Here is a 6,000-nt window from a genome sequence, read left to right on the forward strand (position 1 = left end):
AGATGTCAACTGAATGGGAGGTAACAGTTGATAACTGTCAGTCCTGCAGGGACCCAGAACAAATGACCAGTGTATTTTGATTTCAAAGTAAAAAGTTTAAAAATAAAAATAAATGAGAAGTAAAAAGTTTAAGTCGTGTTTTTTTTTTTAAGTTTACTTATTTTTTTTAGTAATCCCTACACCGAATGTGTGGCTCAAACTCACCACCCTGAAATCAAGATTCGCATGCTCTCCCAACTAAGCCAGTTAGCCAAGCACCCAACTGGTAGTTTAAGTTAAAAAAAAAAAAAATTAGGAAAGGTTTTTTAATAATTAGAGCTGTCCAAAAATGAAACAAGCTTGAGAAGGGGATTCCTCTGTAACAGGTACAAACAAAAGCTGAACAACTACTTGAAAGAATATTTTTAAAGTATAGAATAGATGACTAATTTCTAAAATGTCTACTAAATCTGATTTTGGAAACATATTATGCATCTGAATTAATATAAATCTTGACAATACAAAACAAGAGTTGATCTCCCAACTCCTTAATGTTTTCCTTAATTCCCAAGTTACCCCGTATCGCTAGTTTTGCAGTGTTTCTTTGGTTAGTAAAATGGATAGGCCTTCCCATCCTTCATAAGTGATTCATATTAAATTTTGAAGGGCATTAAAAACATCGTTCTCACATCTTTTTACCCTTAAAATAAAATGCAAATACTCCAGGGGCACCTGGGTGGCTCAGTCGGTTAAGCCTCCGCCTTTGGCTCAGGTCAAAATTCCCAGGGTCCTGGAATCAAGTCCGGAGTGGGGCTTCTTGCTCAGTGGGGAGCGTGCTTCTTCCCCTCCCCCCTGCTTGTGCTCTCTCTCTCTCTCAAATAAATAAAAAAATCTTTACTTCTATTTTTTATTTTTTAAATATTTATTTGACAGAGAGCACAGGATGGAGGAGCAGCAGGCAAGAGGGAGAGGGAGAAGCAGACCCCCCCCCCCACCGCCGAGCCCAATGCAGGGCTCGACCCAGGACCCTGGGATCATTACCTGAGCCAAAGGCAGACACCCAACCGACTGAGCCACCCAGGCGCCCTGTAAATAAAATCATTAAAAAAAAAAAATTTTGCTTGGACCACCTGGGTAGCTCAGTCGGTTGGGCCATTGCCTTCAGCTCAGGTCATGATTCCTGCGTCCTGGAATCCAGTTCCTTGCTCAGTGGTAAGGCTACTTCTCCCTCGGCCTCTACCTGCCACTCCCCCTGCTTGTGCGCGCGCGCGCGCGCTCTCTCTCTCTCTCTCTCTCAGACAACAAATAAAAACTTAAATAAAACTGGGCCACCCTCGGCCTCTACCTGCCACTCCCCCTGCTTGTGCGCTCTCTCTCTCTCTCTCTCTCTCTCTCTCTCGGACAACAAATAAAAACTTAAAATAAATAAAACTGGGCCACCCAGGCACCCCAAATGTTGTTTCGTGATTTGAGTGGTGGTTAAAAGATGTGTTTACTTTACAATAAATCAAGTTACAACTTAAGATTGCTGTATTTTCTTGTATATATGTTATATCCCAATAAAAAAAGCATAAAAGAAATTACTTTTTTTTTTAAAGAAAATTACATTTGACAACTACAATATAAGTTCCGTGCAAGCAAGGATCCTCTTGTCTTAGCTCCTGGCTCTGCTCCCTGCACAACAATGTTGCAGAAAGCAGGTACTCATAAAATATTTGCTCAATGGAGATCTTCCTATGTACGAAGAGGGGAGGTACCTGATTTTACCGAGTCCTTTGTGGCCAAAGATATTATGAGACTTAACGGATCTCTTCTTGAACAGTAACAAGGGTTCTTTATTACTTTTTCCATCTACAAAGCAAAGTACAGTAACTCTAATCCATCCACACGACACGAAGTTTTCACGCAGGTAAGCAGATAAGTTTTGTCCTACTTTGCCCTAAGATTAGTACATTTCGATCAAAAACCTAAAAACAAAACCTCAGCGACATTTCGATCAAAAACAAAAATAAGGCATACAAAACCTCAGCAGTTCACTTCCAGGGCCGAATTTGTTCTTTTTATTCTGAAAGTTTCTTCCCCCAAGGTGGACACAATACCGAGGGAGTGCGGCCATCCCTGAGGAGCACGTCTGTCAAAAGGGACAGTCCTAACGTTTCTCCTCCATTTTTCCAGCGGGCCAGACCCTCAAGACAGCAGGATCAAGGGCGCCAAGGGAGCTAAGGCTGCTGCCAAGCCAAGGGGTCCCACCACCATCAGCACGTCCCGTCACCCGACCCCCAAGCGAGCCAGCAGGAGGACCTGGGGAGGCCTCGCCAGCCGCCCCTCTGAGAGGAGCGGGACCTGGAGCCGGGATGCGAGCCGGGCTGCTACCTGCGCGCGGAATCGCTGTACGTCGCGAATCCCCCACCCCTCCCCACCCTGACCCAGCAGCCCAGACGCCCCAGGATCCCGGCCTCTTACCCCACCGCCGCGGAACGTTGGGATTCGCGCCCGCAGCTATTCCAGGTAGGCGCCTGCGCGCTCGCCCCCGCAACGGAGCGCCTCTCCTCGGCCTTCCGCTTCCGCGTGCGCGCGCGTTGAGCGCGGGAGCGAGCCCGTCGAACGTGAGGGGAGGGGCCGGGAAAAGGCGCGGAGAGGAGGTGGCCGGCTTAGGAGGCGGAGCAGCGAGGGCTGGAACCCGAGAGGCCTCCCAGCCCGGGTTAGGCTTGGGGCGGGTGGAAAGCCCCTTGCTCTTCTTTCCCTGGATGATGGCCAAGCCCTGAGCGGCTGCTTAGTCCACGGATTCCTGTCAGGGGCGCGTCCTGGCTCCCTTCACAGAGTGGAGAGCCCTTGGCTAATCCTCACCACCGTGCAGTGGTCTTCCTCTGTGCCTATGCCCTCAAGGAGCCAGAAAGCCAACCTGCTTCACTTTCTTCAAGCCACTTGCCTGCGAAGAATGTATTCAGGCTGGTAAGTCACTTCATGTAAGAAACATTAAACGTCCAACCATTTTTGAAAGCCTGTGGGTTATACAAAAGAACAGCCTTGCCCTCAAGTAGCCACTACACCTTTGCCATCAGGCAGCTTGGATCACCTATTCCCAAACTTGCCCAAACTACCTTACCTCCTTTGTTCAGAGAATGCACACATTCCTCTCTGCTAAATCCTATCATTCTCAATAAGCCAACCCCTGATTTATAATCCATTAAGTACAGGCAAATATTGGACTATGGCTTTATACTGAGTCTGCACAACTCTCTGAATCTACTTTTCTTCATCTGTGAAATGAGTGATAGGTCTATGTAAACTTCCACATCTAAAACTTTATTCTATATTTAAAAGCCTGGGTGGCTCAGTCGGTTAAGCATCTGCCTTCAGCTCAGGTCATGATCCCAGGGTTCAGGGATGGAGCCCCACGTGGGGCTCCCTGCTCACCAGAAAGCCTGATTCTCCCTCTTACCTCTGCTCGGGCTCTCTCTCACTATCTCTCTCCCAAATAAATAAATATAATCTTTTTTTAAAAAAAGAAAATAAAAATAAAAGACTGTCAGTAGTAGAAATACGGAGAAAGGTGGCCAAGTCCCTGCCCAAAAGAGATTTCTCACTGGAAAGATAGTTTCATGCATAAAAGAATAGAAAGCTATAGAAGGGAACACATGCTAAATGTCATTATTAGTATATGCATTAAGTACTGTAAGAGTTCAGAGAAGAAATTAAAACTATAAATTAAAAAGTATCAGGAAATGCTTTCCCTGGAGCAGTCAGCTGAGCTTTGAAGGAAACCCTGGAGGATGGGAGTAGGACTGCAGGCAAAGGAAATGGTTCAAGTCAAAGTTGTGGCAGCTGAAAGTGCAGAACATTTCCTCTAGTTCAGATGGTGGATGATGAAGCTGAAAAGGAATAATTGTGGAGAGCCTTGAATGTGTTGACTGTGGTGTATGGAATTTATTCAATGATCAGTAGGGAGCCAATAAATGGCTTTTAGCAGGGATTCAAATGTACAGTACGGTGTTAGAGAAAATTTACAGTGGTGATAATGGATCAGCCGAATCAGAGGAAGAGGTAGAAATCATTATAGTAGCCCATGCATGATTAGACAGAGGCCTGGACTGAGATGGTAATAGTGGAACCGGAAAAGAAGAAATCAATGCAGCAGGAAGAATGGACAGGTCCTGGTAACAACAGATATGGAGAAGAAGTGAAACAAAGGAGAGGGTAAAATCAGGAAGGCTCCCAAGGTTTCACGTCTGAATTACTAGAAGATCTGAACGATCTAAAGAAGTCTATGGAGAAATTGGCTTGAAGGGAAAGTATTGAGTTTGAGGTGATAGCAAAACAAATTAATACTCTTCAGGTACCACTTATGAATCAGAGCCTAGAAAAACAATTGAGGTTGAAGATAGAAATATGAAAGTCTTTCATTTGGCTGACAAATGAGGGAGACAGTACAGTGGTAGAATAGACAACGATACTTCAGTAAACCCATATTTAAGGTCAAAAGGAAAAAGGCAAGCTAAAGAAGGATATTACATGGGTAAAAGCATAGAGGGAATTCCAGAACATTGCAAGATACATATAAGCATCTTGTGGACAAAAACCATGTTTGGCAGACTAAAAATCATGTTTTATTGAATCTTATTGGCTCCATCAGTTGTAAGAAGCACCATTATTTTATGTACCACTAAGTAAGAAAGTTCCCATTTAAACTAGTTATGACTACAAAACATATAATTTCATAAATATTAATATGTGAGAAATACCTCTTCAAATGATGAAATTGGTATAAGCCTCTCTCCTTTCTGCCTAGCTTCTGGCAGAGTATGAAGAACACAGTTGGTACTTAAAATGTTCATTGAATAAATAGTAGAAGGGACTTCATAATGTCTAATTCATAGCTGAACTACCCTACCAGTACATCTACATCCTACTTCTGCTCTTTCCCTCTAGTAGATACTATCATCTCTGAAAGCCCAGTACCTGTACATAACAGATGCTGAGTAAATGCATTTTGAATGAGGTCATTAGAGTAAGCACTAATCCAATCTGACGGTGTCTTCATAAGAAAAGGAAATTTGGTCACAGATGTGCCCATACACAGACCATGTGAAGACACAGGGAGAAGATGACCATCTACAGCCAAGGAAAGAGGTCTCAGAAGAAACCAACCCTGCTGACACCTTGATCTTGGACTTTTGGCCTCCAGAAATGTGAGAAAATAAATTTTTGTTGTTTAAGTCATCCAGTCTGTGGTATTTTGTATGGCAGCCCTAATAAACTAATACATACCTCATGAAAGGTACTCAATACTCAATGCACTAGGCAAACTTCCTCAGTCAAATCATACTTTAATGGTAGTTTCTAGCTCTTTCCCTAGATTACTTCCACCCACTAAGAAAACAAGCCCTTTTCTATCTTGAGCCCAGGGCTTCCCTAAGTCTAGGTGAAAATCATTCATCTGGTCATAGCTGTTCTTTGAAATAGAATCATTTTATCAGTCTATACATCTTCCTAATTTGGTCCTTGTATGTCATTTTCCTTTATTCTGCAATCTCCAAGTTTCATTATACCCTTGCCCTCTCCAAGGAATAAGTCCACCTAAGTAGCATAGAGTTAGAGTTAACCCCCACATTTCCAACTTTGATTATAGCCATTAGCAAAATAGTAGCTTCTTTTATATACTAAAACTCTTTCATATCCAATTCACTTGATCCAGACAATAACTCAGAATGGTAGAACAGGTTTTATTATCTCTTTCTGACATACAAGAAAACTTGACAGCAACATTTCCCAAAATATGCTCCATAGAACTCTCATTCAGTGAAATAAGTATTATTTAAAAAAAAAAAAAAAAGTATGAAGACAGTCTCTCGATAAATAAGTTTGAAAACAATGGGTTATACTAACGTAAAAAGGATTCCTCACTCCAGGTCTTTTCAGAGCTTTTTATGTGTTATATACATCATGATTCTCCAAGAGAATATGGAATTTTCAGACTTATTTGATGATGGTATCCTATCACACTCCACCCCATTTCCCACT

General features: G+C 42.9%; 1 protein-coding gene across 6 annotated transcripts in view; it reads right to left on the minus strand.

Annotated features, from left to right (window-relative positions):
- The window catches only part of ALG6 (ALG6 alpha-1,3-glucosyltransferase), a 58,418-nt gene extending 55,854 nt beyond the window's left edge, over positions 1 to 2,564 (minus strand). For 2 of the 6 annotated variants that reach the window (XM_044383789.3, XM_044383780.3), the window contains exon 1: positions 2,443 to 2,564. The gene's annotated coding sequence lies outside the window, so the exon portion shown is untranslated. Of the gene's footprint in view, positions 1 to 1,736; positions 2,282 to 2,442 lie in introns of those variants that run through there. The other 4 variants (XM_026497928.4, XM_057310606.1, XM_044383781.3 and 1 more) reach the window with 4 other exon arrangements.
- Between the last annotated feature and the right edge of the window lie 3,436 nt (positions 2,565 to 6,000).

The sequence above is a fragment of the Ursus arctos genome, unplaced genomic scaffold, assembly GCF_023065955.2.
Source record: "Ursus arctos isolate Adak ecotype North America unplaced genomic scaffold, UrsArc2.0 scaffold_12, whole genome shotgun sequence".
Lineage (NCBI taxonomy): Eukaryota > Metazoa > Chordata > Mammalia > Carnivora > Ursidae > Ursus > Ursus arctos.